Source organism: Lissotriton helveticus, chromosome 4_1 (assembly GCF_964261635.1).
Source record: "Lissotriton helveticus chromosome 4_1, aLisHel1.1, whole genome shotgun sequence".
In the NCBI taxonomy this organism is placed as follows: domain Eukaryota; kingdom Metazoa; phylum Chordata; class Amphibia; order Caudata; family Salamandridae; genus Lissotriton; species Lissotriton helveticus.
In genome coordinates this window covers 980,284,091-980,298,455 of record NC_136063.1, presented here as the reverse complement: position 1 = coordinate 980,298,455, position 14,365 = coordinate 980,284,091, and the positions used below count along the sequence as shown (strand labels likewise).

The window sequence follows — 14,365 nt, the reverse complement described above, 5'->3', positions numbered from 1 at the left end:
TTTAATTTAATATTAACTGTGTCTTTAGAGTCTTGTTACAAGAATGCAAGTATTCTCCTCAGTTTGTTTCCATGCAGAGAAGTAAAGGTAGCCAGGGTGTTGCCAAGGTCAGCCAAAGATGTGCAAATGCACTTCCGTGCATAACAAAGGGCCAGTTAACTAGCAGAGCTGAGACACCTCATGTCAGTGACTGTTGCAGACTGGGGATGGGCACAGTTGCAACAGATTTCAAACAGCATGTTAGGTGAGCAGAGGCACCAGCAAAAAGCACTAGGTTTGCTTGGCCTGAAACTTCAGCAGCACCACTCGGAATGAGGCTGAGCACCTGACACTGTTTATCTGCTTTTGCACTTCCAATAATAAAAAAACACAACGTAATAAATTGCCTTTCAAGAGAAACCCATGCAGTGGGACATTTATTCCTATGTATTACTGACAAATATTGTAAAGAAAAAAAGAGAAAGGCCAGGGCATCCATAGAGTTTAATGGTGTGCCACACTCTAAACATAGATATCTATTCTAGCTGCACACCAAATTCACCTGCACAAATGTAGAAAGTTTAAAGGCAACATTTCCTACATTTGATTAAGAAAAAAAACTTTTAGATTTACATTTTGGGCGTCTCCTTTTTATTTTTCTTTGAACATTTCTAAATCATTTCTATCACATTGTATCATGTAAGGTGGGAGGGTTGATGAGAACGCAAATTAAGCAGCATAACGCGGGCACACTTGTGATGGTATACTTTCTCATTTTGTCATGCTTTTCAAACAGGTTAACACTGTTTGGGCAAATGTTTAATCTCATTAGTACCAGTTTAAACCCCAAATGCAGCAATATGCAACAGAAAAGAAGACCAGAGAACCTTTGCCAAGGGCATTCGACTGCTGGTCAAAATGTGTCACTTCGAGTTCAGTAGTGTTTTTCCATTTTTTTTTTTTTTTTTTGCAGAGTTTTATATAGCGCAAACTAGACCCGAACTGAACCGGGTATCAGAGCGCTTTACATAGCACCAGTTATGTTACACAAGAACACACATTAGTTTTGTTAGGCACGGGGAGATAAAATTATTTGCCCAGAATCAGAGGAGGTTTAGCGACATTACCGAGACTCGAACCGTGTTCCCCAGGTCCGAGGTCGAGCGTCCTAGCCGTTAGGCGTATAAGGGCATAACGAGTCCACTCCTCATATGGGTCGAACCAGAACAAATACACAGTCGATGAAACACATATTTCGTACACCAGCCGCATAAACAACCATATGTACATTAGGAGATCTTCATAGTCCTTAAAATCCTGATGTCTTTAGTGGTAACAAAAACAATTGAAAGCAGAGGTATTCCTCCCTCAGATGGATTAGCAAAGGTATAGACTAATACAGTTGTGAGCCACAAGTATTACTGCAAAAGTCACTTACCTTCTGTAACGATATATCTTTAAGAAACAGTAGTTTGTGTTTGATTCCTTACCTTAGAATATCCCCAGGTGTCAGACTGGATCAGGAAAGTTTATCAGCAGTACCCCTGCGTGTTGCTAGGCATCATCTGCGGCTCCGTGTCCGTCGTCAGCGCTGTGACGCCGGGATAACGTCGGAGTACTTCGATGTCGCCCGCGCGCGCTGTCAGTTCTTTTTTCCGCGCCAGCAACCGCAGATAAAGGGAAGAGCAGTACTCCAATTAATTTTTGACTAAGTGGACTTTTCACGGAAACTTCCCCCTTGATTACTCACAGGTCAGGAGGCAGGGAAGAGAGAACTGCGAAGGGACGCTCGCCTGGACGGCCGCCATCTTGAAGCGGGCCAGGGCTGAGCGGTCCAGTCTTTCTCCTTCCCGGGACCTTCAAAAGGCGGGCTGGCGCGAGCGCTCGACCTGGCTACTCCTAATGCGTGAGCCGGGAGCAAGGCAGATGACTAGATCTGCCTGCTGATACTTTTTGCTGAAATTTGCACATTAATTGATTGCTGCTATTTTTAAGTGCTATTACCGTTTTTAAAATTGTTTTAAAGTACTAGTGGGTAAAGGGACAGGCTGATTTATAGACTCTGCGCCTTGATTGCTCACAGGTCAGGAGGCAGGGAAGAGAGAACTGCGAAGGGACGCCAAAGGCAAGCCCGTCTGCGCCCGTCCGCGCCAGATCCGCGCCTAGCGCCATACCCCCAGGTCGAAGTGCCACTGACACGGCATGCCACATTAGATATAGACGGGATACACTATGGGCGTTAGGAGCCGAAACCAGAACGCCGGGCTGTGTACATTTGGAACTTCGAAACGACCCGCAGCTGACTCGACCTTGTTGCCCGAGCTGTCATACAATCCTCCCCATGGTTTCCTGGCTGCCTACCAATGCCACCACTAATATCAATAGTGGGGAGGCGAAGGGTGAGCGTGCTGATGTTAAATGTATGCTGCTGAATGCCAGATCCCTTGTCAAACATAGTATTGAACTGGCGGACCTGATACAGGAAATTGGTGTAAAGATAGCATTTATCCCTGAATCTTGGACTGATGCTGCCTCGGGCCCTGACATTGTCAAAGCCACTCCACCTAACTACGGCTGTCATGTTCAGAGCAGACCGGGAAAGAGAGGGGGCGGCTTGGCGATCATCTACCACGACTCAGTTAAAGCCAATTTTCAGCCAGTGACTGTTACCGCTGGCGAGGCACTCGATTTTAATTTCTTACTGTCCCATCATCAATCCCTTAGAGGTTGTCTACTTTATAGACTCCCTGGGACTAAAGCCCCATTTTTAACAGCACTTGGAAGCCTTCTAGAGGAAGCAGCCTGTGCCAAGACATTCACAATTTTAGGGGATTTTAATTTTCACTTGGACTGCAGGTCAGACCCAGATACTCGGGAACTGGTGGAGTTAATGGAAGGGATAGATCTAAATCAATTGGTGGCGGGACCTACCCATAGGGCGGGACACACCCTGGATAGAGTCTTTTCTAACCACCCCGATCTAGGTGTCGCAGCCACGCGCCCTGTCCCGTGGTCCGATCATGCCGCGATCTGTTTTAACATTGCTCTAGCCACACCCCTGAGATTGAGACAGGCCAAAAAACCAGCCAGGGCCATCAGGAAATGGAAAAACATAGAAAGCAAGTCATTAGACGAGCTTCTGACATCTACGATGGTACCCCTTATAGGGGATGCAGATGAGGCGGCTGCCACATATACTAACTGGGTGGATACGGCCTGTAGGCAACTAGCACCTCCCAGACTCTGCCACTCCACTCGCGCGTCTCCATCGGCCCCTTGGTTCTCAGAGGAGATCAGGGAGCATAAAATTATCTGTAAAAAACTAGAACGGATATGGAGGAAAAACTATTGTGAGGCCGACAAAAAAAAGATACAAATCGGAATTAGCCGTCTACAAAGACCTAATAGGAAAAGCAAAGAGTATCTTTTTCTCTAAACGTATCAGGGAGGCAAGAAACTCCCCAAAAGAACTCTACCAAACCATTCTTACCCTGGCAGCCCCCAAACCAGCGGCGGCCCTCCCCAGTCAGGAACTGTGTGAAGCCCTGGCTAAATTTTTCCAAAACAAAGTGGAGACTATCTTCAACTCTCTGGATGGTCAAACAAAGAGCAATTCCTCAGAGGACAACCTTGAACAAATAGAGAACAAGTCCCAGGAAGGCAAACTTCTGCACTTCGCCCCTGTTAATGAGGAGGAGGTAAGGAAGTGGATGCTGAGGCTTAAATCGGGTTCCCCTCATGATCCCTGTCTGCCTACCATAGTAAAGTTAGCTGTTACACCTATAGCCTCTGTGCTCACATCATTATTTAATAAAATGCTGGAAAGCGGGGAATTTCCATCCCGCTGGAAACAGGCATCCATCCTCCCCCTTCTAACAAAACCAAACCTGGATATTGACGATTTAACCAGCTATCGACCCATTGCCAGGCTGCCACTACCGGCCAAGATTATAGAGGGAATAATGAACTCTCAGTTAAGCGCATATCCGGCTACTGCCCAGGCTCTGGATCCATCTCAACATGGATTCAGGGCGGGCACAGCACGGAGTCGGCTTTAATTAAATCTGTAGAAGACATTTTTTCATGTTTGTAGCAGGTGTGGAATTTTGGGGGGCAAGGTAAATTCATGGCTTTGGGTGAGTGTGGGTTTTTAGGATAAGGAAATTTTTAGGGAATAGAGTGGGTGTGTGTTTTTGGGTGCTAAGGTACGTTTCGGGTTTAGGTTGGGTATGGTCTTTTGGGTGGCCAGTGAATTTTTATGGGGTTAGGGTGGGTATGGGTTTTTGGGAGGTGAGGGTTTTTAAGGGTAGGGTAGGTATGGGTTTTTGGGTGGTAAGGTAATTTTTGGGGTTAGGGTCACAAGGAATTTTTATGGTTTAGCGTGGGTATCATTTTTTGGGGTTGTAAGGGAATGTTTAGGGTGTGGGTCTTTTAGTGGCAAAGGATTTGTTAGGGTGGCACGGGAATTTGTATGGCTTTTTGATTGGCAAGGGATTTATTTAGAGTTTATGGTGGGTATGGATTTTTGGGTGGCAAATGGAATTTTAAGGTTTAGGGTGCATATGGATTTTTAGTGGCAAGGGATAAGTTGGGGTTTGGGCTGGGTATGGGTTTTGGGTGATAAGGGAATTTTTAAGGGTTTAGGGTGGGTATCATTTTTTGGGTGGTAAGGGATTTTTTAGGGTTATGGGTTTTTTGGGTGGTAATAAATCGTTTAGGTGTAGTGTTTGTATGGGTTTTGTGTGACAAGGTGTTTGTCAGGGTGGTGGTGGGTGGTAATTCCACAAGAAATATTACTCTAGGCTTTGCCTGCAGCAGCCAAACTATGTCCCCCGATTGTTTTTCATGCAGGGTCAGTACTAAATGCTCACCCATCAGAGCTTTTCTGAAACTCCCTCTACTCTCTACACCCACCTCACTCCAATCTCACCCCATACAGAAGCCTCTGCATACATTTACCTCCTGCTTGGAGCAGTTGGTAAATGTATGAAATAAACCCTGCAGAAATAGGATTTCCATGTGGGTTTACAATGATAAATGTAGTTCCAAATGGTATTTCCCATTCCATGGATTCCAAATAGTAATTGTGCATCACTGGGGTGGTGTTACATGTGAATTTAGCACCCCATTACTCTGAAATCAGTGCTTCCTTTGTAAAAAAATAAATGCTAGTGCCCAGAGCTCTTCTCATGAACCTGCGAATGTAGCAGTTAAGTGTCTTTGCACAAATACCAAGGCTATGTCTTCTTAAATCTACCTCATGGCTCTTTTCTCCACTACTAGAAATTCTCTTGTCATGGTTTATTTGTCTTTCTCTTCCTCCATCTTTCGGCTTTGTTTGTTTTCACCCTCTTGCTATAAATTAATGTCTGATGAGGACAAAATAAGTGCCAGTCCCCAAAAATGAGTACCGTTGACTCCCACTGGCAACCATCAGCTCAAATTAAGCACTCTGTGTAACTCATAATCAGGCCCTAAAATGAGATCATCACTACCAACCTCCTGTTCTGCATCACAAACAGCAATGCTTGGAGCAATAATCTCTTTCCATATGATATGTCCCCCTCATGCTCATGGGCAGAAGCTTACACCTTCCTCTAACTCTCATAGTTCAACAACCGCCATCAACATCTATTGCAATGGCATGATAATATCTTACAAATGATATCTTTAACAACATCAAAGCACTCTCAAGTGACCTTTCGATAACCAGGCTCTCAAGCCCACCTGCTCACAAACGTGTGATGAATGATACTACTACCCTGCTACAGTGCCTCCACTTCATGTTCCTTCTTCTCTTTACTCCCCTGATGACTTTGTATCATCTCAATTCCCATCCGAAGCCTTACTGTGTGCTTTTATTAATTCTCCATGGAGCAGTTAAGAATACCTGTGACCTCCATTACAATATCTATCTTTGAGTCATCAACAAGGCCTGGTTCAATTACTCCTCTTCCCAAGGTATGACCATCTTCTTCCCCCGTAAATACAAAATCCTGATGAAAAACAAAGACAAAGGAAGAGGTGGCTGCATAGCATAGATCCATTGTGACTGTTGAGGAGCGCCTATTCCACCATATGATTCATTTGCTTGTCTACTCCTTCCTTTTGTTTCCATCCCCATTGTTGCTTCCCACACCTCTGTGTTGCTCTGTCTTTCCCTGTGCTTCCCTGTGCTTCTGTGCTCGCTCCATGCAGGTTTGTCTGCACTTTTTTGCTTCTGCCCCTCCAGTGTTGTTTCTGTTCCCTGTGTTGCTTTCCCATGACCAGCATCCCCAGTTTTGCTTCCCAGTCCACTCTCATCCTTGTTTTGGTTTGGTACTCCTCCCTGGCATCTTTCTTTTTAGTTACTGATCTAACTTGGATCTCTAACCATAACTAATTTTGAAAGCCTGCACCATTTTGTAGGCATGCATGTGTGATGCACGTGACTAAAAAATGATGCACTGGTGCACATCAAAAGGTTGTTTAAAAAAAAATAATTAGCCATTCTGCACAGCATCAAAGACGCTGTACAGCATGGATAAAATCCAAAAGGTCCCAAAGGAGGGACCAATTAGCTTTGCCAGTGCTTGTTTTTTAATTACAGCTGATTAACGTTTCTTTGCAATGAAATAGGTAATAATACATACAAACAGAACTAATATCCACAATGCACATGGTATTAGTAATTGTTCATGAATGAGCAGAAACAGAAACCACCCTGTAAAACCTGATTGTAGTTTTCAGTGCTAATGTAGAAATGAGCGACATTTTTACTTAGGAATTCTAGTACTAAAACAGGAACAATGTGCGTATGAGGTCACTTTAGTACTATTGCATCTGACAAAATGTCCCAGAAAGAGGTTTCATTAATCTGTATTTATCCTTATCACACCATTTGATGCAGCCTGCTGAATGACATACTTTAAATCGAATAAGCACTTTTAAAATTATTTCGTAATTTGTACTTCAGTCTTTCCTCCGGACATTAGTGGCCTATATTCTGGAAACTATAATTGGTTTAATTAGTTATGTTTTTTTTTTTTTTACAAATGACACGTTTTTGCGTTGGTTTGAAGGTTGGTATGTAACACATTACACTGATAAATAAGAGGCATTTACTGTTTTTTGGAGTCTCATTGGTGTACGGTGACAAAAAAATAAAGACTTTTTTGTGCAAAGTAACTTCAGTGGTTTCCTTGCTAGTACTCTGCTTATATTACAAAACATATTGCATTCGGCTCTCAGCTCTTCCCTTTCCAAGTGTTGACATTGCATTGCATCCCCGGCTGGGGGAAGGGAGAGGTGTTCCTAAAGTGCTGGCCTCACCCTTTGACTCTGACCTTCGCTTCCAGCCACGGAGTTGAAAAACAAAGGCGTGATTTACATATGTTCACACCTCTTCAGGTGGGTGTCTTAGAAACCTTTGTGTTGCTAATCCCGGGCTCCCTTCCCTCCTGTCCTGAGAACGCTGGAGGTTGTCCTTTCTAAACTTTGCAGACAGCTTTTTGCAGGGCCTTTCCTTATACTGTGCGCAAAATGAAAAGTTCCCGTCTTTGTTTTAATGGTGATGAGGGAACAGTAGTAAAGTAACTAGCCCGCAGTGCATTTGCATTTCATTTTGTTTGTTAGAAGAAGTAAATCCGAAGGCACATTTTCTTTGTTTTTAGAAGGGAAAATACTGTGTGGTCTCTTTAATTGTGCAGTATAGACTTAGGAGCAGCGATAAAAGTGTGTATGTATTTGTCTTGTATTGTATGCGTCTCTTGAAACACTACTTTGTCATATGCAGAGAGAGAGAGAGAGACATGAAGGTTTTGCCTTTTCTGTAGCATTCCAGTCCCTGATGTGCCCATGACAGGCTCCTTTTGCATTAAATTCCCCATACTACCAAATCTGAGGAACTTTAAAAAAGAACAGTTTCATTGCCGAAGAGGTACATGCTATTATGAATGTCGAATTCATGAAAACCAGTTCACCTTGTGAGTCATAGAAGCATTTTAAAAGCTTTGAAAACGAGTAAGGTACTTTATGAGACCTATTTAAGCGTCTGCATCATGGGACAGTAGTGCATGATTGATGTACTTAATTGAAAGGAACCAGGCATATCAAAATATGTACAGGGGCGCAACACACATTGGGCAGAAACAGGTCTAGTTCCCGTCAGATGCATAAGGGTAGTCAACTGGACTGCAGCAGACGGACCAAAGGTCACTCTCATCTTGCTTGAAGTTGGAGAGTGAATGTATAATTTTACAGGCCTCCGTGTAGTTATTTTTTTTAGGTTTATTGCTTCTCGTGCTTTCACTTTCTTAATTATAAACAGCCATGGGGCTACACAATGTGTCCTAGAGTCTTGGTTTAAAATAGAAGAGATCACACATGTAGAACAAACAGCAGGTGTAGCCATCCAGGTTCTGACCTGTATTTCGTGCCTTGCATGCTCCCATTAAAACAAAAGCAGAAAAGGGAAGTTACTAACGGTATGAAATTATGGCAAAGCGACCGATGATGACATTCTGGAAAGAGGTTTGCTTTCCAAAGACAAAGACAAGTGCCTGTCCCATTAGAAAAAAAAAACGTAATAGTAGTCTGTATGTGTTTTTTAGTAATGCAAGGAGAAGGAGAATTGGACGTGAGGGCATGCCTTGTGTACAAGAGCCCTACGAGAAACCAGTAGGTGGTTGGTTTGAAGAAAAAGATACCTCTACTGTGGTTTTGCTCTGTAGGACATTTTATGCTCGGACTAGTGTCCTGTGGGCACAAATTAAAAACAAATTTGCACTCATGAAATGCCAAGAAATTTTGCAAAATTGCTAAAACACAAAATTTGGGAATTTCATAAGAGTTGGTCTATGTAACACAAAGTTTGCCGAGTTCTAATATGGGTATATGGTCCACTGGTGACTTTTGCAGAAATCTGTGTCTACCCTATACAGCACAATTATTAATTATTAATTTCACTGGGGAAGTCACAGCCTATCAAATTTATGAAATGTGTATCAATGAACGGATGGCAGAAATATGCTGAAGCAAGTGCTACATAAAGCACAAATCATCATAACTGTGCAATAAAGAATCATGAATCTTTGGACGTTGAGGTTGTAACAGGAACAAAGTACAAGACATAGTCTGGCGTTGTCCAGCAGCCTTTTGACTTTGTAAATGTTGGTTTTGTTTTCTCATTCTTTTAAAAAACATTTTGTTGGGGTAGATGCTGGACAATCATCAATATATATTAACCAAATTGGTTAACAGCTAATCTTTTTGGGTCTCAAAACCACACATCACCATAGCAATTCCTGGCACTGAATGGAACAGCTGTGAAAGAGCACAATGAAGATGCCCAGAGTGAAGTTAGCCAATGGCTAAAGTAGGCAGACCCATTGTTCATGCTCTAAGCCATGGGTACTCACAAAGATTTTCCCAGGGGCTGCAAAGTTCCTGGTCTTTGGTGTGACCGAGGGCTGCACTGATGCCAGCAGGGATTGTAAAGTCAGTATAATGGAAGCAAAGCATGTATATTTAGTGGCTAGACTGCACTGCGCTATGTGAAACCAGAAAACCTGAGATGAATCCAGGCTTCTCCACGTGACCAAATTGTGAGAACCTAGGCAACTGTTTATTTCAATTTACCTAATTTTATTCATTATCACATAAGATGAAATCAAAACACACAATTTCAGGATGCATACTGTTCAAAACCATCTCCTGTGCTTGGATGTAATCACTAATGGCATTGTTGTCAGGATGGGATGGGGGAAGCATGAACGATTAGGAATTGTCAACCAATGAAGCTCGCCAAGAAGGCTGGAGACTGAGGACGTTATTGGAAGTTGGTAAAGCAACCTCACAACTGCATTCTGAACTAATTGTAGCCGGCAGGTTGTAGCTTCATCAGCTCCCAAATAGAACACATTGCTGTAGTTCAGTCTGGCTAAAATCAAAGCCTGGATCACAGTCCTTTGAGCGGGATTAGGGATCATCCATATGATCTTTTTTAGCCATTTGTAGACCGTAAGATAAGTGGCGTTCACCTTTGCCTCTCAAGGCTTCATAGACAATTTGTCATCCAGAATGAACCCCAGATTTTTTACTTTCTGGTATGGAATAGGCAGAGCCCCCAGAGCGTCGGTACATTGATTAGGACCCCAGATGGGTGAGTTTCCCCCCAGAATCATGACCTCAGTCTTATCACCATTGAACCCTGAGACAGTTTTTGTTCATCGATAAGGAGCTTAAATCCATGGGTCAATTTTTCTGTTCAGATGACAACATAAAGATGATCTGTGTGTCATCTGCGTAGGAGAAGAGTCACTGAACACTGGGAACTCCTGTCCTCAGAGCATGAGTCTCAGATCTGGCATTGGGGGAAAACTTGAAATTTACGATCTGTCAAAAATGATCTAAGCTAGGCCAAGGCTGAACCCTCAAGGCCCAGGGCAGTCAGTCTCTCCTCCAAAATGGAATGAGACACTGTATCGAAGGCTACGCTAAGGTTAACAAAATGAGCGCAGCCGTACTGCCATAAAGGCACTGCCTCAAGCACTCGGTATTGCCCAAGAGGGCGAATCCCGTACTGTGTTCAGCCCTAAATCCAGACTTAGAATTATGACGCAAATTCTGAGCCTCCACAAACGAGGTTAGCTGGCTATTAATATGTTTTTCTAAAACTTTGGAACAGAAAGGAAGAAGGGAAATGGGATGAAAGTTGGATATATTGGCCGGGTCCAAGTTGTTTTTTTTCAAGAGGGGAAGGACCATAGCATATTTCTATTTCTTGGGAACCAGCCCCTCACCAGGAGAGATATTGAGAAGATCTCTTAACATAGATAACAGGTTAGAGTCAAGTTGCCTGATCATGTTAGGGGGTAGGAGGTCCAAAGGAGAGGCTAATTTAATAGATGCAAAATGGTATTGAAAGTCATAGTGTCGCCTTATCGCGCGCCGCTCGAGCCCAGGAGCAGGCTGCGCTCCGCAGGAGGCGGGTCACCGAGCGGAGCGGCTGCGCCCGCCGGACCAAAGCCGGGCCTGCTCTGCCCCCGCTATGCTAGCAAGCCGAGGCTCTAACCGAGGAGCAACGCACGACGGGGCGGATTTTCTCTCAAAGTTTTTAACAATTATCCTGAAGGACTAGGAGAGGCGCTTTATAAAGAACCGTTCAACTTCAACTCTGAGCCTCCTTGGGAACCTAGCTGATGATAGTAGGGTTCCATCTCCTAACTTGTCCAGTTTGTTGCATATTTCAAGAATCCGGGTAAAGGGTTTCTCGATTATTCACTTGGTGTATGTAAGCTGTGAGGAGTACAGCTGAGATGAAAGGATTTATTGAAGACGCAGATACATCCATTGGCCTGCTAGATGAGGCTGCAGCTTTTCGAGATGTTATTGATCACTATATTTATGAACATACGATTACTGACAAACACACTTTTTTTGTGAGTGACCTTGGAAAGATTGTGAAGAAACACAACCAGTGGCAAAATGTTGCGGCACATATAAAGCCGTTCTATACGGTAAAATGCAATTCAGCTCCAGTTGTACTTGAAATCATGGCAGCTCTTGGGACTGGATTTTCGTGCATTAGTAAAAATGAAATGACAATGGTACTGGAATTGGGCATATCTCCTGAAAGTGTTATATATTCAAATCCATGCAAACAAGCCTCCCAGTTAAAGTATGCGGCAAAAGTTGGGGTAAACATCATGACATGCGACAATGAAAGCGAGCTCAAGAAGATTGCACGTAATCATCCATGTGCAAAGCTATTACTTCACATCGCAACAGAAGATCTCACAGGTGACGAGGTGAACATGACGGTTGGCACTACACTGAAGGGCTGTTGACACCTTATGGAATGTGCGAAGGAGCTCAATGTTGAGATCATTGGTGTTAAGTTTCATGTTTCAAGTACCTGTAAAGAACCACAAGCATACTTTCATGCTTTATCTGATGCACGATGCGTCTTTGATATGGCTGAGGAGCTTGGCTTTAAAATGAACATATTGGATATTGGAAGTGGATTCACTGGAACTGAATTTCAGTTGGAAGAGATAAACCATGCTATCAACACTTTGCTGGAGGTATATTTTCCTGAAGAAAGTGATATTCAGTTAATTGCTGAACCTGGAAGCTACTATGTTTCTGCTGCATTTACTCTGGCAGTTAAGATCATTGCCAAAAAAGTTATTGAATATGGACATCAACGTTCCTCTGAAGGTGAACTTGCAAGAAACGATGAACCGGCTTTTCTGTATTATATGAGTGATGGAGTTTAGTTACAGTGTAAGCAGTGAGGATCCAATTGAAACAACCCAAAACCAAATAAGCACAATGCCCCCCCCCAGAACCTTATATCAAAATCTGCAGCCACTCGATACCCCCACCGTTTTATGAGATGCTCAAAAGATATCCAAACTTCTAGTGAGTCTCTATTTGCCCAAAGAGTCAAGATACTCCTTTGCTTTAATTTTTGATGCGAAATACAGGGTTCTCCCTTCGTTTATTATTTTTAGTTGGGCAGGGTTTATCAGGAAAACCTGAATCTTCTTCTCCTGGAAGGGCTTAATCATTCCCCTCAATCTCCAACGTCTCTCCGCAGTTGTGTGACAATAGTCCGGACGGACGAAGAATGACAACCCTTCGACGGTTCTCCTTGAATCTGGTCTGGCCTTCTCTGCGATAGACTGCCTCAAAACAAAGTTGCCCAGAAAGATTAAAATTGCCCTGGGCTTGTCCCCTTCTCTCGCGCATCTCTGTATTTTAAAAGGGGTACGGTGTGCTCGCTGTATTTCTGCGGGCCAATTCCAACTGGAGAGTTCCGGGAATGCCTGCTCGAAAAGCTTGATGATATACGCTCTGACGTCTGATCCTTCAACTCCCTCAGGTATTCCTAGGATCCTAAGGTTGTTCCGCCTTAGCCTGTTCTCAATATCTTCAAGTTTCCACTGTATATCGGATACTTGAGAACAGTGAGGATCAACCTTACTAGTGGCAGCCGCGACCTCGGCTTCCGTTGACACCACTCTCTCCTCGAGGTTTGACACTCGATCCCCGATGTTGGTGCAGGCTCTAGACAACTTTCTCACAACACCCTGCATCTTTCTCATTGCATCCTGAGATTTGCGGTTGTCCTGGCGAGTTTCCTCCCTATGCGCGATAATTTCTTGGTGAATTATCTCCAAGAGTGAAATTTGGGATGCTTCGACACAAGGACTACCCTGCAGAGGCATAGCGGATGAGTGATCCCAGCTCAGTTCTTGTTGCAGGTGTTCTTGCACCTTTGATACAGCCAGAGATCTTACTGCTGTTGCTGGACCTTCATGCTCGGGGTCGCTCTCTGATTCCAGATTACTATCCCCCAAATAGGAGCTACGATCCTCATCCTCGTCGGACCATTCGGCCCCCTCAGAGACAGAAAAGAAGCATTCACTTGGGGCTTTCTCCTTATCTTTACTTACACCTCCAATGGCGATACCAGCTTCTACCCCCAGGGAGCCAGTATTGAATATTACTCCTTCCCCCGATAGTTCCGCCCTATTAACAACGGGTGATTCAAAGGCTTGAGCACCGGCAGCCGTTTTATCCACTATGTGTAGCACTTAGGAGCTTGCAACAGTCGTACTCATGGATGGATTTATAGATGTATCCCCGGTAGCTAAGCCCTGAAGACTTTCTACCGACTGAAGGAGTTGTGCAGTTCCCTTTGCTGGGATGCTGCTGAACTGAGGGTTTCAGCTGGATTTGAGGGGGGCACCCCCCCACGCCGCTGACAGCACTGTCCATGGCCCCCTTAGCCTGGGTGTCCAGCTCATGATTTATACTGTCACCAGCGAGCAGTTCAGGCAATACGACTTTTTTAACCCCCCTTCTCCCTCTCCTTACCACCTTTAGTAAACATCTCTGCTATGTTTGATGTGGCTGCCTGGCGAGTCCTCGCTGCCGGCTGCCTCTTTTTCACCTGCTCCACCGGTGGCGTTTGGGGTTTCCGCTGGGCTTCTTCCATCAGGGGCGCTGCTCCTTCCAGCCCGGTTTTCTTTTTTAGCTGTGCCGCTTTTGCCCCCGAGATAGCCTTAGGTGCCATACTCCTCCTTTGCCTGCAACAACACGGGCTCTGCAAACCGCGGCTCCTGTCACCTCTTCCTCCTCCAAACTCCGCACCGAACTCCGCTGCACTCCGCTGCCTTGGGCAGAAGCTCCGCCCTACTGCACTCCCGAAGCGCCTGCGGCTGGGAGAGAGAGCGGTCACGGCCAGCACCAGCGCTCGTAACCACCGTCTTGCTCAACCATGGCAGGTAAGAGCCAAAATCATCCTTGTCCGGGCTTTTCCCAAACTTTACAGTACCAGGGGATTTCTCATGGCTATGCACAAAATCGTTCCTTAGGGCTCCTTCCTGATCCTCAC

At 44.4% G+C, this 14,365-nt stretch overlaps 1 protein-coding gene and 1 pseudogene across 3 annotated transcripts in view; one reads left to right on the top strand and one right to left on the bottom strand.

Moving 5' to 3' along the window:
• MPPE1 (metallophosphoesterase 1) overlaps positions 1-14,365 on the bottom strand; it is a 766,027-nt gene that overhangs the window by 683,107 nt on the left and 68,555 nt on the right. The gene's annotated exons all lie outside the window — the stretch shown is intronic.
• Positions 11,044-12,239, top strand: LOC144827396 (antizyme inhibitor 1 pseudogene; annotated as a pseudogene).